This window comes from Oncorhynchus keta, chromosome 7, assembly GCF_023373465.1.
Source record: "Oncorhynchus keta strain PuntledgeMale-10-30-2019 chromosome 7, Oket_V2, whole genome shotgun sequence".
NCBI lineage: Eukaryota > Metazoa > Chordata > Actinopteri > Salmoniformes > Salmonidae > Oncorhynchus > Oncorhynchus keta.
In genome coordinates, this window is record NC_068427.1 from 49,354,931 (window position 1) to 49,372,974 (window position 18,044).

General features: G+C 44.0%; 1 protein-coding gene across 1 annotated transcript in view; it reads right to left on the reverse strand.

Moving 5' to 3' along the window:
- Positions 1–16,899, reverse strand: part of LOC118386420 (speckle-type POZ protein-like A) — an 87,367-nt gene extending 70,468 nt beyond the window's left edge. The window contains exon 1 of the mRNA XM_052523145.1: positions 16,616–16,899. The gene's annotated coding sequence lies outside the window, so the exon portion shown is untranslated. The remainder of the gene's footprint in view (positions 1–16,615) is intronic.
- Positions 16,900–18,044: the final 1,145 nt, after the last annotated feature.

Genomic DNA, 18,044 nt, shown 5'->3' on the forward strand with positions numbered 1-18,044 from the left:
TCCTTGGCATCTAGCAAGTTGTTTCATGGCCTGGCTCCTTAGCATCTAGCTAGTTGTTTCATGGCCTGTCTCCTTAGAATCTAGCTAGTTGTTTCATGGCCTGGCTCCTTAGCATCTAACTAGTTTTTTCATGGCCTGGCTCCTTAGAATCTAGCTAGTTGTTTCATGGCCTGTCTCCTTAGCATCAAGCTAGTTGTTTCATGGCCTGTCCCCTTAGCATCTAGCTAGTTGTTTCATGGCCTGTCCCCTTAGCATCTAGCTAGTTGTTTCATGGCCTGTCTCCTTAGCATCTTGCTAGTTGTTCCATGGCCTGTCTCAACCTTCTTCTTAGCATCTAGTTAGTTGTTTCATGGCCCGTCTCAAGTTGCTCCTTGGCATCTAGCTTGTTGTTTCATGGCCTGTCTCCTTAGCATCTAACTAGTTGTTTCATGGCCTGTCTCAACTTTCTCATCAGCATCTAGCTAATTGTTTCATGGCCTGTCGCCTTAGCATCTAGCTAGTTGTTTCATGGCCTGTCTCCTTAGCATCTAGCTAGTTGTTTCATGGCCTGTCTCCTTAGCATCTTGCTAGTTGTTGCATGGCCTGTCTCAACTTTCTTCTTAGCATCTAGCTAGTTGTTTCATGACCTGTATCCTTAGCATCTAGCTAGTTGTTTCATGGCCTGTCTCAACTTGCTCCTTGGCATCTAGCAAGTTGTTTCATGGCCTGTCTCCTTAGAATCTAGCTAGTTGTTTCATGGCCTGTCTCCTTAGCATCTAACTAGTTGTTTCATGGCCTGTCTCCTTAGAATCTAGCTAGTTGTTTCATGGCCTGTCTCCTTAGCATCAAGCTAGTTGTTTCATGGCCTGTCCCCTTAGCATCTAGCTAGTTGTTTCATGGCCTGTCCCCTTAGCATCTAGCTAGTTGTTTCATGGCCTGTCTCCTTAGCATCTTGCTAGTTGTTCCATGGCCTGTCTCAACTTTCTTCTTAGCATCTAGCTAGTTGTTTCATGGCCCGTCTCAACTTGCTCCTTGGCATCTAGCTTGTTGTTTCATGGCCTGTCTCCTTAGCATCTAACTAGTTGTTTCATGGCCTGTCTCAACTTTCTCATCAGCATCTAGCTAATTGTTTCATGGCCTGTCGCCTTAGCATCTAGCTAGTTGTTTCATGGCCTGTCTCCTTAGCATCTAGCTAGTTGTTTCATGGCCTGTCTCCTTAGCATCTTGCTAGTTGTTGCATGGCCTGTCTCAACTTTCTTCTTAGCATCTAGCTAGTTGTTTCATGACCTGTATCCTTAGCATCTAGCTAGTTGTTTCATGGCCTGTCTCAACTTGCTCCTTGGCATCTAGCAAGTTGTTTCATGGCCTGGCTCCTTAGCATCTAGCTAGTTGTTTCATGGCCTGTCTCCTTAGAATATAGCTAGTTGTTTCATGGCCTGGCTCCTTAGCATCTAACTAGTTGTTTCATGGCCTGTCTCCTTAGCATCTAACTAGTTGTTTCATGGCCTGGCTCCTTAGAATCTAGCTAGTTGTTTCATGGCCTGTCTCCTTCGAATCTAGCTAGTTGTTTCATGGCCTGGCTCCTTAGCATCTAACTAGTTGTTTCATGGCCTGTCTCCTTAGCATCTAACTAGTTGTTTCATGGCCTGTCTGCTTAGAATCTAGCTAGTTGTTTCATGGCCTGTCTCCTTAGCATCTTGCTAGTTGTTGCATGGCCTGTCTCAACTTTCTTCTTAGCATCTAGCTAGTTGTTTCATGACCTGTATCCTTAGCATCTAGCTAGTTGTTTCATGGCCTGTCTCAACTTGCTCCTTGGCATCTAGCAAGTTGTTTCATGGCCTGGCTCCTTAGCATCTAGCTAGTTGTTTCATGGCCTGTCTCCTTAGAATATAGCTAGTTGTTTCATGGCCTGGCTCCTTAGCATCTAACTAGTTGTTTCATGGCCTGTCTCCTTAGCATCTAACTAGTTGTTTCATGGCCTGGCTCCTTAGAATCTAGCTAGTTGTTTCATGGCCTGTCTCCTTCGAATCTAGCTAGTTGTTTCATGGCCTGGCTCCTTAGCATCTAACTAGTTGTTTCATGGCCTGTCTCCTTAGCATCTAACTAGTTGTTTCATGGCCTGTCTCCTTAGAATCTAGCTAGTTGTTTCATGGCCTGTCTCCTTAGCATCAAGCTAGTTGTTTCATGGCCTGTCCCCTTAGCATCTAGCTAGTTGTTTCATGGCCTGTCTCCTTAGCATCTAGCTAGTTGTTTCATGGCCTGTCTCCTTAGCATCTTGCTAGTTGTTGCATGGCCTGTCTCAACTTTCTTCTTAGCATCTAGCTAGTTGTTTCATGACCTGTATCCTTAGCATCTAGCTAGTTGTTTCATGGCCTGTCTCAACTTGCTCCTTGGCATCTAGCAAGTTGTTTCATGGCCTGGCTCCTTAGCATCTAGCTAGTTGTTTCATGGCCTGTCTCCTTAGAATCTAGCTAGTTGTTTCATGGCCTGGCTCCTTAGCATCTAACTAGTTGTTTCATGGCCTGGCTCCTTAGAATCTAGCTAGTTGTTTCATGGCCTGTCTCCTTAGCATCAAGCTAGTTGTTTCATGGCCTGTCCCCTTAGCATCTAGCTAGTTGTTTCATGGCCTGTCCCCTTAGCATCTAGCTAGTTGTTTCATGGCCTGTCTCCTTAGCATCTTGCTAGTTGTTCCATGGCCTGTCTCAACCTTCTTCTTAGCATCTAGTTAGTTGTTTCATGGCCCGTCTCAAGTTGCTCCTTGGCATCTAGCTTGTTGTTTCATGGCCTGTCTCCTTAGCATCTAACTAGTTGTTTCATGGCCTGTCTCAACTTTCTCATCAGCATCTAGCTAATTGTTTCATGGCCTGTCGCCTTAGCATCTAGCTAGTTGTTTCATGGCCTGTCTCCTTAGCATCTAGCTAGTTGTTTCATGGCCTGTCTCCTTAGCATCTTGCTAGTTGTTGCATGGCCTGTCTCAACTTTCTTCTTAGCATCTAGCTAGTTGTTTCATGACCTGTATCCTTAGCATCTAGCTAGTTGTTTCATGGCCTGTCTCAACTTGCTCCTTGGCATCTAGCAAGTTGTTTCATGGCCTGTCTCCTTAGAATCTAGCTAGTTGTTTCATGGCCTGTCTCCTTAGCATCTAACTAGTTGTTTCATGGCCTGTCTCCTTAGAATCTAGCTAGTTGTTTCATGGCCTGTCTCCTTAGCATCAAGCTAGTTGTTTCATGGCCTGTCCCCTTAGCATCTAGCTAGTTGTTTCATGGCCTGTCCCCTTAGCATCTAGCTAGTTGTTTCATGGCCTGTCTCCTTAGCATCTTGCTAGTTGTTCCATGGCCTGTCTCAACTTTCTTCTTAGCATCTAGCTAGTTGTTTCATGACCTGTATCCTTAGCATGTTGTTTCATGGCCTGTCTCAACTTGCTCCTTGGCATCTAGCAAGTTGTTTCATGGCCTGTCTCCTTAGCATCTAGCTAGTTGTTTCATGGCCTGTCTCCTTAGCATCAAGCTAGTTGTTTCATGGCCTGTCCCCTTAGCATCTAGCTAGTTGTTTCATGGCCTGTCCCCTTAGCATCTAGCTAGTTGTTTCATGGCCTGTCTCCTTAGCATCTTGCTAGTTGTTCCATGGCCTGTCTCAACTTTCTTCTTAGCATCTAGCTAGTTGTTTCATGACCTGTATCCTTAGCATCTAGCTAGTTGTTTCATGGCCTGTCTCAACTTGCTCCTTGGCATCTAGCAAGTTGTTTCATGGCCTGGCTCCTTAGAATCTAGCTAGTTGTTTCATGGCCTGTCTCCTTAGCATCAAGCTAGTTGTTTCATGGCCTGTCCCCTTAGCATCTAGCTAGTTGTTTCATGGCCTGTCCCCTTAGCATCTAGCTAGTTGTTTCATGGCCTGTCTCCTTAGCATCTTGCTAGTTGTTCCATGGCCTGTCTCAACTTTCTTCTTAGCATCTAGCTAGTTGTTTCATGGGCAACTTGCTCCTTGGCATCTAGCTAGTTGTTTCATGGCCTGTCTCCTTAGCATCTAACTAGTTGTTTCATGGCCTGTCTCAACTAGTTGTTTTCTCATCAGCATCTAGCTAATTGTTTCATGGCCTGCCTTAGCATCTAGCTAGTTGTTTCATGGCCTGTCTCCTTAGCATCTAGCTAGTTGTTTCATGGCCTGTCTCCTTAGCATCTTGCTAGTTGTTGCATGGCCTGTCTCAACTTTCTTCTTAGCATCTAGCTAGTTGTTTCATGACCTGTATCCTTAGCATCTAGCTAGTTGTTTCATGGCCTGTCTCAACTTGCTCCTTGGCATCTAGCAAGTTGTTTCATGGCCTGGCTCCTTAGCATCTAGCTAGTTGTTTCATGGCCTGTCTCCTTAGAATATAGCTAGTTGTTTCATGGCCTGGCTCCTTAGCATCTAACTAGTTGTTTCATGGCCTGTCTCCTTAGCATCTAACTAGTTGTTTCATGGCCTGGCTCCTTAGAATCTAGCTAGTTGTTTCATGGCCTGTCTCCTTAGCATCAAGCTAGTTGTTTCATGGCCTGTCCCCTTAGCATCTAGCTAGTTGTTTCATGGCCTGTCATGGCCTGTCCCTTAGCATCTAGCTAGTTGTTTCATGGCCTGTCTCCTTAGCATCTTGCTAGTTGTTCCATGGCCTGTCTCAACTTTCTTCTTAGCATCTAGCTAGTTGTTTCATGGCCCGTCTCAAGTTGCTCCTTGGCATCTAGCTTGTTGTTTCATGGCCTGTCTCCTTAGCATCTAACTAGTTGTTTCATGGCCTGTCTCAACTTTCTCATCAGCATCTAGCTAATTGTTTCATGGCCTGTCGCCTTAGCATCTAGCTAGTTGTTTCATGGCCTGTCTCCTTAGCATCTAGCTAGTTGTTTCATGGCCTGTCTCCTTAGCATCTTGCTAGTTGTTCCATGGCCTGTCTCAACCTTCTTCTTAGCATCTAGCTAGTTGTTTCATGGCCCGTCTCAAGTTGCTCCTTGGCATCTAGCTTGTTGTTTCATGGCCTGTCTCCTTAGCATCTAACTAGTTGTTTCATGGCCTGTCTCAACTTTCTCATCAGCATCTAGCTAATTGTTTCATGGCCTGTCGCCTTAGCATCTAGCTAGTTGTTTCATGGCCTGTCTCCTTAGCATCTAGCTAGTTGTTTCATGGCCTGTCTCCTTAGCATCTTGCTAGTTGTTGCATGGCCTGTCTCAACTTTCTTCTTAGCATCTAGCTAGTTGTTTCATGACCTGTATCCTTAGCATCTAGCTAGTTGTTTCATGGCCTGTCTCAACTTGCTCCTTGGCATCTAGCAAGTTGTTTCATGGCCTGTATCCTTAGAATCTAGCTAGTTGTTTCATGGCCTGTCTCCTTAGCATCTAACTAGTTGTTTCATGGCCTGTCTCCTTAGAATCTAGCTAGTTGTTTCATGGCCTGTCTCCTTAGCATCAAGCTAGTTGTTTCATGGCCTGTCCCCTTAGCATCTAGCTAGTTGTTTCATGGCCTGTCCCCTTAGCATCTAGCTAGTTGTTTCATGGCCTGTCTCCTTAGCATCTTGCTAGTTGTTCCATGGCCTGTCTCAACTTTCTTCTTAGCATCTAGCTAGTTGTTTCATGGCCCGTCTCAACTTGCTCCTTGGCATCTAGCTTGTTGTTTCATGGCCTGTCTCCTTAGCATCTAACTAGTTGTTTCATGGCCTGTCTCAACTTTCTCATCAGCATCTAGCTAATTGTTTCATGGCCTGTCGCCTTAGCATCTAGCTAGTTGTTTCATGGCCTGTCTCCTTAGCATCTAGCTAGTTGTTTCATGGCCTGTCTCCTTAGCATCTTGCTAGTTGTTGCATGGCCTGTCTCAACTTTCTTCTTAGCATCTAGCTAGTTGTTTCATGACCTGTATCCTTAGCATCTAGCTAGTTGTTTCATGGCCTGTCTCAACTTGCTCCTTGGCATCTAGCAAGTTGTTTCATGGCCTGGCTCCTTAGCATCTAGCTAGTTGTTTCATGGCCTGTCTCCTTAGAATATAGCTAGTTGTTTCATGGCCTGGCTCCTTAGCATCTAACTAGTTGTTTCATGGCCTGTCTCCTTAGCATCTAACTAGTTGTTTCATGGCCTGGCTCCTTAGAATCTAGCTAGTTGTTTCATGGCCTGTCTCCTTAGCATCAAGCTAGTTGTTTCATGGCCTGTCCCCTTAGCATCTAGCTAGTTGTTTCATGGCCTGTCCCCTTAGCATCTAGCTAGTTGTTTCATGGCCAGTCTCCTTAGCATCTTGCTAGTTGTTCCATGGCCTGTCTCAACTTTCTTCTTAGCATCTAGCTAGTTGTTTCATGGCCCGTCTCAGTTCTTTCTCAGCTTTTGTTTCAAAGTTGCTCCTTGGCATCTAGCTTGTTGTTTCATGGCCTGTCTCCTTAGCATCTAACTAGTTGTTTCATGGCCTGTCTCAACTTTCTCATCAGCATCTAGCTAATTGTTTCATGGCCTGTCGCCTTAGCATCTAGCTAGTTGTTTCATGGCCTGTCTCCTTAGCATCTTGCTAGTTGTTGCATGGCCTGTCTCAACTTTCTTCTTAGCATCTAGCTAGTTGTTTCATGACCTGTATCCTTAGCATCTAGCTAGTTGTTTCATGGCCTGTCTCAACTTTCTCCTTGGCATCTAGCAAGTTGTTTCATGGCCTGTCTCCTTAGAATCTAGCTAGTTGTTTCATGGCCTGTCTCATCAGCATCTAGCTAGTTGTTTCATGGCCTGTCTCCTTAGCATCTTGCTAGTTGTTTCATGGCCTGTCTCCTTAGAATCTAGCTAGTTGTTTCATGGCCTGTCTCCTTAGCATCTAACTAGTTGTCTCATGGCCTGTCTCCTTCGCATCTAGCTAGTTGTTTCACGGCCTGTCTCAACTTCCTCCTTAGCATCAAGCTAGTTGTTTCATTGTTTGTCTCCCTAGAATCTAGCTAGTTGTTTCATTGCTTGTCTCCTTCGCATCTAGCTAGTTGTTTCATGGCCTGTCTCAACTTTCTCCTTGGCATCTAGCTAGTTGTTTCATGGCCTGTCTCCTTAGCATCTAGCAAGTTGTTTCATGGCCAGTCTCCTTATAATCTAGCTAGTTGTTTCATGGCCTGTCCCCTTAGCATCTAGCTAGTTGTTTCATGGCCTGTCCCCTTAGCATCTAGCTAGTTGTTTCATGGCCTGTCTCCTTAGCATCTTGCTAGTTGTTCCATGGCCTGTCTCAACTTTCTTCTTAGCATCTAGCTAGTTGTTTCATGGCCCGTCTCAAGTTGCTCCTTGGCATCTAGCTTGTTGTTTCATGGCCTGTCTCCTTAGCATCTAACTAGTTGTTTCATGGCCTGTCTCAACTTTCTCATCAGCATCTAGCTAATTGTTTCATGGCCTGTCGCCTTAGCATCTAGCTAGTTGTTTCATGGCCTGTCTCCTTAGCATCTAGCTAGTTGTTTCATGGCCTGTCTCCTTAGCATCTTGCTAGTTGTTGCATGGCCTGTCTCAACTTTCTTCTTAGCATCTAGCTAGTTGTTTCATGACCTGTATCCTTAGCATCTAGCTAGTTGTTTCATGGCCTGTCTCAACTTGCTCCTTGGCATCTAGCAAGTTGTTTCATGGCCTGTCTCCTTAGAATCTAGCTAGTTGTTTCATGGCCTGTCTCATCAGCATCTAGCTAGTTGTTTCATGGCCTGTCTCCTTAGCATCTTGCTAGTTGTTTCATGGCCTGTCTCCTTAGAATCTAGCTAGTTGTTTCATGGCCTGTCTCCTTAGCATCTAACTAGTTGTCTCATGGCTTGTCTCCTTCGCATCTAGCTAGTTGTTTCACGGCCTGTCTCAACTTCCTCCTTAGCATCAAGCTAGTTGTTTCATTGTTTGTCTCCCTAGAATCTAGCTAGTTGTTTCATTGCTTGTCTCCTTCGCATCTAGCAAGTTGTTTCATGGCCAGTCTCCTTATAATCTAGCTAGTTGTTTCATGGCCTGTCTCCTTAGCATCTAGCAAGTTGTTTCATGGCCAGTCTCCTTATAATCTAGCTAGTTGTTTCATGGCCTGGCTCCTTAGCAACTAACTAGTTGTTTCATGGCCTGTCTCAACTTTCTACTCAGCATCTAGCTAGTTGTTTCATGGCTTGTCTCAACTTGCTCCTTGGCATCTAGCTAGTTGTTTCATGGCCTGTCTCCTTAGCATCTAGCTAGTTGTTCCATTACCTGACGCCTTAGCATCAAGCTAGTTGTTTCATGGCCTGTCTCTTTAGCATCAAGCTAGTTGTTTCATTGCCTGTCTCCTCAGCATCTAGCTAGTTGTTTCATGGCATGTCTCCTTAGCATCTAGCAAATTGTTTCATGGCCTGTCTCCTTAGCATCTAGCAAATGGTTTCATGGTCTGTCTCCTCAGCATCTAGCTAATTCTTTCATAGCCTGACTCCTTAGCATCTGGCTAGTTGTTTCATGGCCTGTATCCTCAGCATCTAGCTAATTGTTTCATAGCCTGACTCCTTAGCATCTGGCTAGTTGTTTCATGGCCTGACTCCTTAGCATCTAGCTAGTTGTTTCACGGCCTGTCTCAACTTTCTCCTTAGCATCTAGCTCATTGTTTCATTGCCTGACTCCTTAGCATCTAGCTAGTTGTTTCATTGCCTGTCTCCTCAGCATCGAGCTCGTTGTTTCATGGCCTGTCTCCTTAGCATCTAGCTAATTGTTTCATGGCCTGCCTCCTTAACATCTAGCTAGTTGTTTCATGGCCTGTCTCATCAGCATCTAGCTAATTGTTTCATGGCCTGTCTCATCAGCATCTAGCTAATTGTTTCATAGCCTGACTCCTTAGCATCTAGCTCATTGTTTCATTGCCTGCCTCTTTAGCATCTACCTAGTTGTTTCATGGCCAGTCTCCTTAGCATCTAGCTAATTGTTTCATGGCCTGCTTCCTTAGCATCTAGCTAGTTGTTTCATGGCCTGTCTCCTCAGCATCTAGCTAATTGTTTCATAGCCTGACTCCTTAGCATCTGGCTAGTTGTTTCATGGCCTGACTCCTTAGCATCTGGCTAGTTGTTTCATGGCCTGTCTCCTCAGCATTTAGCTAGTTGTTTCATTGCCTGCCTCCTTAGCATCTAGCTAATTGTTTCATAGCCTGACTCCTTAGTATCTAGCTAGTTGTTTCATGGCCTGCCTCTTTAGCATCTACCTAGTTGTTTCATGGCCAGTCTCCTTAGCATCTAGCTAATTGTTTCATGGCCTGCTTCATTAGCATCTAGCTAGTTGTTTCATGGCCTGTCTCCTCAGCATCTAGCTAATTGTTTCATAGCCTGACTCCTTAGCACCTGGATAGCTGTTTCATGGCCTGACTCCTTAGCATCTAGCTCGTTGTTTCATTGCCTGTCTCCTCAGCATCGAGCTAGTTGTTTCATTGCCTGTCTCCTTAGCATCTAGCAAGTTGTTTCATGGCCTGTCTCCTTAGCATCTAGCTAATTGTTCCATGGCCTGCCTCCTTAGCATCTAGCTAGTTGTTTCATGGCCTGTCTCCTCAGCATCTAGCTAGTTGTTTCATGGCCTGCCTCCTTAGCATCTAGCAAATTGTTTCATTGCCTGTCTCCTTATCATCTAGCTAGTTGTTTCATGGCCTGACTCCTTAGCATCTAGCTAGTTGTTTCATGGCCTGTCTCCTTAGCATCTAGCTAAGTGTTTCATGGTCTGCCTCCTTAGCATCTAGCTAGTTGTTTCATGGCCTGTCTCATCAGCATCTAGCTAATTGTTTCATAGCCTGACTCCTGAGCATCTTGCTAGTTGTTTCATGGCCTGTCTCCTTAGCATAGCATCTAGCTAATTGTTTCATGGCCTGACTCCTCAGCATCTAGCTAATTGTTTCATGGCCTGACTCCTTAGCATCTAGCTAGTTGTTTCATGGCCTGTCTCCTTAGCATCTAGCTAATTGTTTCATGGCCTGCCTCCTTAGCATCTAGCTAGTTGTTTCACGGCCTGTCTCATCAGCATCTATCTAATTGTTTCATAGCCTGACTCCTTAGCATCTTGCTAGTTGTTTCATGGCCTGTCTCCTTAGCATAGCATCTAGCTAGTTGTTTCATGGCCTGACTCCTCAGCATCTAGCTAATTGTTTCATGGCCTGTCTCCTTAGCATCTAGCTAGTTGTTTCATGGCCTGTCTCCTTAGCATCTAGCTAATTGTTTCATAGCCTGACTCCTTAGTATCTAGCTAGTTGTTTCATGGCCTGCCTCTTTAGCATCTACCTAGTTGTTTCATGGCCAGTCTCCTTAGCATCTAGCTAATTGTTTCATGGCCTGCTTCCTTTGCATCTAGCTAGTTGTTTCATGGCCTGTCTCCTCAGCATCTAGCTAATTGTTTCATAGCCTGACTCCTTAGCATCTGGCTAGTTGTTTCATGGCCTGACTCCTTAGCATCTAGCTAGTTGTTTCATGGCCTGTCTCCTCAGCATCGAGCTCGTTGTTTCATTGCCTGTCTCCTTAGCATCTAGCAAGTTGTTTCATGGCCTGTCTCCTTAGCATCTAGCTAATTGTTCCATGACCTGCCTCCTCAGCATCTAGCTAGTTGTTTCATGGCCTGTCTCCTCAGCATCTAGCTAGTTGTTTCATGGCCTGTCTCCTTAGCATCTAGCTAGTTGTTTCATGCCCTGTCTCCTTAGCATCTAGCTAATTGTTTCATGGCCTGCCTCCTTAGCATCTAGCTAATTGTTTCATAGCCTGACTCCTCAGCATCTTGCTAGTTGTTTCATGGCCTGTCTCCTTAGCATAGCATCTAGCTAATTGTTTCATAGCCTGACTCCTTAGTATCTAGCTAGTTGTTTCATGGCCTGCCTCTTTAGCATCTACCTAGTTGTTTCATGGCCAGTCTCCTTAGCATCTAGCTAGTTGTTTCATGGCCAGTCTCCTCAGCATCTAGCTAGTTGTTTCATGGCCTGTCTCCTCAGCATCTAGCTAATTGTTTCATAGCCTGACTCCTTAGTATCTAGCTAGTTGTTTCATGGCCTGTCTCTTTAGCATCTACCTAGTTGTTTCATGGCCTGGCTCCTTAGCATCTAGCTAGTTGTTTCATGGCCAGTCTCCTTAGCATCTAGCTAGTTGTTTCATTGCCTGTCTCCTCAGCATCGAGCTCGTTGTTTCATGGCCTGTCTCCTTAGCATCTAGCTAATTGTTTCATGGCCTGCCTCCTTAGCATCTAGCTAGTTGTTTCTTGGCCTGTCTCATCAGCATCTAGCTAATTGTTTCATAGCCTGACTCCTTAGCATCTAGCTCATTGTTTCATTGCCTGCCTCTTTAGCATCTACCTAGTTGTTTCATGGCCTGTCTCCTCAGCATCTAGCTAATTGTTTCATAGCCTGACTCCTTAGTATCTAGCTAGTTGTTTCATGGCCTGCCTCTTTAGCATCTACCTAGTTGTTTCATGGCCTGGCTCCTTAGCATCTAGCTAGTTGTTTCATGGCCAGTCTCCTTAGCATCTAGCTAGTTGTTTCATTGCCTGTCTCCTCAGCATCGAGCTCGTTGTTTCATGGCCTGTCTCCTTAGCATCTAGCTAATTGTTTCATGGCCTGTCTCATCAGCATCTAGCTAATTGTTTCATAGCCTGACTCCTGAGTATCTTGCTAGTTGTTTCATGGCCTGTCTCCTTAGCATAGCATCTAGCTAGTTGTTTCATGGCCTGACTCCTCAGCATCTAGCTAATTGTTTCATGGCCTGACTCCTTAGCATCTAGCTAGTTGTTTCATGGCCTGTCTCCTTAGCATCTAGCTAATTGTTTCATGGCCTGCCTCCTTAGCATCTAGCTAGTTGTTTCATGGCCTGCCTCCTTAGCATCTAGCTAATTGTTTCATAGCCTGACTCCTTAGTATCTAGCTAGTTGTTTCATGGACTGCCTCTTTAGCATCTAGCTAGTTGTTTCATGGCCTGTCTCCTCAGCATCTAGCTAATTGTTTCATAGCCTGACTCCTTAGCATCTAGCAAATGGTTTCATGGTCTGTCTCCTCAGTATCTAGCTAATTCTTTCATAGCCTGACTCCTTAGCATCTGGCTAGTTGTTTCATGGCCTGTCTCCTCAGCATCTAGCTAATTGTTTCATAGCCTGACTCCTTAGCATCTGGCTAATTGTTCCATGACCTGCCTCCTCAGCATCTAGCTAGTTGTTTCATGGCCTGTCTCCTCAGCATCTAGCTAGTTGTTTCATGGCCTGTCTCCTTAGCATCTAGCAAATTATTTCATTGCCTGTCTCCTTATCATCTAGCTAGTTGTTTCATGGCCTGACTCCTTAGCATCTAGCTAGTTGTTTCATGGCCTGTCTCCTTAGCATCTAGCTAATTGTTTCATGGCCTGCCTCCTTAGCATCTAGCTAATTGTTTCATAGCCTGACTCCTTAGCATCTTGCTAGTTGTTTCATGGCCTGTCTCCTTAGCATAGCATCTAGCTAATTGTTTCATGGCCTGCCTCCTTAGTATCTAGCTAGTTGTTTCATGGCCTGCCTCTTTAGCATCTACCTAGTTGTTTCATGGCCAGTCTCCTTAGCATCTAGCTAGTTGTTTCATGGACAGTCTCCTCAGCATCTAGCTAGTTGTTTCATGGCCTGTCTCCTCAGCATCTAGCTAATTGTTTCATAGCCTGACTCCTTAGTATCTAGCTAGTTGTTTCATGGCCTGCCTCTTTAGCATCTACCTAGTTGTTTCATGGCCTGGCTCCTTAGCATCTAGCTAGTTGTTTCATGGCCAGTCTCCTCAGCATCTAGCTAGTTGTTTCATGGTCTGTCTCAACAGACCTGCCACCACTCAAGATATGCCTGGAAGACAACACTGATTCTGCTAGACTATTGCACCTGTTACTTTCTAACTTCTGTTTCTTATTTGCCTGTACATACTATTTTAATTTAGACAAGTGAGACAGTAATACAAATACACATTAATGTGAATAACTGGATAAATGCATAGTGACATATTTGCTAACATTGCTAAGAAATTGTGAACTACAGATCTAAAATGAGGATAAGTTGTTAAGAAATCACACCTGGCCCCTTACTTTTTTCAATCTTTACTAACGAGTAGCCAGTGTGTCTGTGTATGCAGATGACTCAACACTATACACGTAGCTACTAAAGCAACTGAAATGACTGCAACACTTAAAGAGCTGCAGTTAGTTTCGGAATAGGTAGCAAGGAATAAGTTAGTCCTAAATATTTCCAAAACTAAAAGCATTGTATTTGGGAAAAATCATTCACTAAATCCTAAACCTCAACTGTATCTTGTAATGAATAATGTGAAAATTGAGCAAGTTGAGGTGACATAACTGCTTGGAGTAACCCTGGATTGTAAACTGTCATGGTCAAAACATGTTGATACAACAGTAGCTAAGATGGGTAGAAGTCAGCCTATAATAAAGCGCTGCTCTGTATTCTTAACAACATTATCAACAAGGCAGGTCCTACAGGCCCTAGTTTCTGGCTTCTTAACAACACTATCAACAAGGCAGGTCCTACAGGCCCTAGTTTCTTCCTTCTTAACAACATTATCAACAAGGCAGGTCCTACAGGCCCTAGTTTCTTCCTTCTTAACAACATTATCAACAAGGCAGTCCTACAGGCCCTAGTTTATTCCTTCTTAACAACATTATCAACAAGGCAGGTCCTACAGGCCCTAGTTTATTCCTTCTTAACAACATTATCAACAAGGCAGGTCCTACAGGCCCTAGTTTCTACCTTCTTAACAACACTATCAACAATGCAGGTCCTACAGGCCCTAGTTTCTACCTTCTTAACAATACTATCAACAAGGCAGGTCCTACAGGCCCTAGTTTCTTCCTTCTTAACACTATCAACAAGGCAGGTCCTACAGGCCCTAGTTTTGTCGCACCTGGACTACTTTTCAGTTGTGTGGTCAAGTGCCACAAAGAGGGACTTGGGAAAATTGCAATTGGCTCAGAACAGTGCAGCATGGCTGGCCCTTAAAAGTACAGGGAGAGCTAACATTAATGACATGCATGTCAATCTCTCCTGGCTCAAAGTTGAAGAGAGATTGACTTCATCATTACTTGTTTTTGCAAGCTGAATGTACCAAGCTGTCTGTTTAAAATACACCCACAAGACATGTCACCAGAAGTCTCTTCACAGTCCCCAAGTCCAGAATAGACTATGGGAGGCGCACAGTACTACATAGAGCCATGTCTACATTGAACTCTATTCCACATCAGGTAACTGATGGAAGCATTAGAATCAGATCAAATAAAAACATAAAATACACCTTATGGAACAACGGGGAGTGTGAAGAGACACAAAAGTACATGCATATGCACACATTGTGATATTGTTGTATGGTGATATCAAACAGTTTGTATTGTAGATATGTAGTAATGTAATAATTGTATATGATGTACTGTTTTATCCTTTGTTTTATATGTAACGTAAGTATTTTAACATGTTTGGACCCCAGGAAGAGTAGCAACTCATGGGAATCCATAATAAACCCCAGGAAGAGTAGCTGCTGCCTTGACAGGAACTAATGGGGATCCATAATAAACCCCAGGAAGAGTAGCTGCTGCCTTGACAGGTACTAATGGGGATCCATAATAAACCCCAGGAAGAGTAGCTGCTAATGGGGATCCATAATAAACCCCAGGAAGAGTAGCAGCTAATGGGAATTCATAATAAATCCCAGGAAGAGTAGCTGCTAATGGGAATCCATAATAAACCCCAGGAAGAGTAGCTGCTACCTTGGCAGGAACTAATGGGGATCCATAATAAACCCCAGGAAGAGTAGCTGCTGCCTTGGCAGGAACTAATGGGGATCCATAATAAACCCCAGGAAGAGTAGCTGCTGCCTTGACAGGAACTAATGGGGATCCATAATAAACCCCAGGAAGAGTAGCTGCTGCCTTGACAGGTACTAATGGGGATCCATAATAAACCCCAGGAAGAGTAGCTGCTAATGGGGATCCATAATAAACCCCAGGAAGAGTAGCAGCTAATGGGAATTCATAATAAATCCCAGGAAGAGTAGCTGCTAATGGGAATCCATAATAAACCCCAGGAAGAGTAGCTGCTACCTTGGCAGGAACTAATGGGGATCCATAATAAACCCCAGGAAGAGTAGCTGCTGCCTTGGCAGGAACTAATGGGGATCCATAATAAACCCCAGGAAGAGTAGCTGCTGCCTTGGCAGGGATCCCCATGTCATATGCTATTTATGGTATCCCATGTGTGCACCTCTCAGACAGGATGATCTAATTAATAGGAATGATTCAGTCTTCCCTAGAACCTAGTTCATCACTGACTGCTTCATGGTCCAGTCTGGAGGCCCCACTCTGAGGACAGAACATTCAGACATTTGTTGGAACCAATCAACAATTAGTTTGATATAAAACTCCCAAGAGGCACAGCAGTCTAAGGAACTGGTTCGATTCCAGGCTGTTTCACAACCGGAGTGATTGGGAGTCCCATAGGGCTGCGCACAATTGGCCTCAGCATCATCCGGGTTTGGCCAGGGTAGACCGTCATTGTAAATAATAATTTGTTCTTAACTGACTTGTCTTGTTAAATAAAGATTACAAAACCCTTCGCTGTCTGACCCTGAACTGAAGTGTCTTTCAAATAGCAGCACCGACCTGATATGGCCACAGATCAAGCAATGCCCAGATAATAGCCAACAGAAATTGTCAGAATAAGTTAATTCTATTCCATGTATGTTAGCATTTTGTTTATGATGATGTAGCTATGACTTACTGTCAAATGGCACAGCTAGTCTGATACTCTTGAGCTAACTAACTAGCTGAAGTTAGTTCTCAAAATGATCCACGTTTACCTTGATCATCAGGCATCCCACATGTAACTATTTTTTGGGGGCTTCATTAATGTAATTTGATGTGACTCATTTTACTATATATATAATGCCACATATTTCAGGCAAAACTAGCTAATGTTAGCTAGCTAGTCGAGGAGCATTGCTAGCCAGACAGCGACCGGTCTTTTTTTTGTTTTTATCAGTAGTGAAATATCAACTGTGAAGTATCAACTGTCTGCCCGTCTACGATTAATTTGACACTGTGAGCCAGAAGATGTCCTTGGTTTGGCCCAGATTCCGTTCTGATGTTTTTGTTGACGAACAACGTTAACTGGTTGTGAAGTTAACCAACGACATTCAAAATAGCTAACTAGCCAGTGTCCTCAATAACAAGTTAAAAGGCTGTTGATACGGGCTGTTAGCTAGCTGGTGAAGCTGTATTCTGCCTTGCTAGGTAGAAAGATAGTTATTTAACTGATTAACTGGTTTACTAGTAACAATACCATGATGGTGTAACTCATGGATAACTAAATGGAAAGTGTAGCTAGCTAACAAGGTTGCTCTGCTTGACCAGGCCTGGCTAACCAAGTTAGCTTGCGATAGCTAAAATCAATGGTCAATATCAAGCACCGTTTAGAAACAAAAGGCCCCTCGCCGTAATATATATATATGTTTAAACTCACTGGTGTTGCCAACTATCTTCGTACACGTTGGTTCGAGATGCTAAAAAAAAAAGTCACGATTGAAATGAGCTACAAGGCATGTTTGCGCATATTGTTTTAGAAATACATCGGCGTCCAACGACATGTTTATTCTTTGAGGGGAAAACATAGTACTGGTAGCTAGCTAGCTAGCTACGGGAAATGGAAAAATATGTTTAACTACGAACCTTTCATTTCCATGCTTCCACTAAAAGGCAACGAATCTTATCTCAGCCGTTCATTTCCACCATCAGTTATTTAACTAGCTAAACAATGGAAAACTGCGTTGTAACCATTCTCAGGCTCAGTGCTATGTAAAAACGTATATGTTTTTCAGAGTCTAACATCATAGGCTACTTTACTAGGTAGGTGGAGGCAGATTAGTAAGCAGCTTCCCAGATAACAAAAAAATGTCCTCCCCGCTTCCTATTTGCCGCTTTCCTTACGCCCAGGTCAACATCAAGTCTCGGACCACCTGTCTCAAACCCAGTCTCTACCCCAAGCCACAAGACTGCCCCAACAGCTGAACCCTGGGCTGACTCCTGCACCCTACCACACACTTATTAACATTTATTCATATTCTTTACACACTGAAGTCAGTGTTGTCTACCTGACCAATGCAATAGTTCTGTCACCTTACTGCACTACTAATGTATATACTTACATATAATATCAGTATATGCTGCACGTGCATTGTACTGAGGTGCACAACTTTCATTGGGGATGGGGGACATGACCACCCCAACCATATTCTGAAATTTCATTTTTGTCACCCCCCAGTTTTATCATGCAGTGATATAAAATGCGGCATCAGTCTGCTTTAGGTTGTGTTGAGGAGTCGACTCCAAAATAATCGATTCCTCAACTCCTTTGCGGTCGACTTGCATTTCTGGGCGTCAAGCTTGAAAATACAACGGAGGAAACTATTTGCCGCAGTCTACTTCGGGCTCCCGAGTGGTGCAGCGGTCTACGGCAATGCATATCTGTGTTAGAGGGGTCATTACAGAACCAGGTTCGACTCCAGGCTGTATCACAACGGGTTTGGCTGGGGTAGGCTGTCACTGACTTGGCTAGTTTAATAAATAAACACAAACTTTCACAGCAAAGAGTGAGCTAGCAAGGGAGGGGGTAGGGGCATAGGTAGGTGTGTCTACCACCAGGCTGAACTGTGCATCATTAATCAAATGATTTAGGGTGTAGACTACAACAATGTTGTATTTTGCCATTTCTTGGCTTGCAATGTCTAAAGTAGGGGCTATCAATGAGGAGGCTGAGCTATTCCACCTGCAACAGACCGAAGACCAAACACACACGAAAACCCTGGCTGGCTGTTGATGTCCTAAATTAGGGCTCTCCAACCCTGTTCCTGGAAAGCTACCTTCCTGTAGGTTTTTGCTTCACCCCCAGTTGTAACTAACCTGATTCAGTTTATCAACCATCATTATTTAATCAGATGCGATAGATTAGAGTAGCTGGGTCATTTGGACTTCAAAACCTTTGGGGGAAAAAGTTTTTTTTGTATTCTATCAGAAAAAGGACATGTTTGACTTTAAGAAAAACATATTGGTCAAGCTCAGGCACAGATTTTTGGGTGCATTTTCCAATTTGTGCATAATT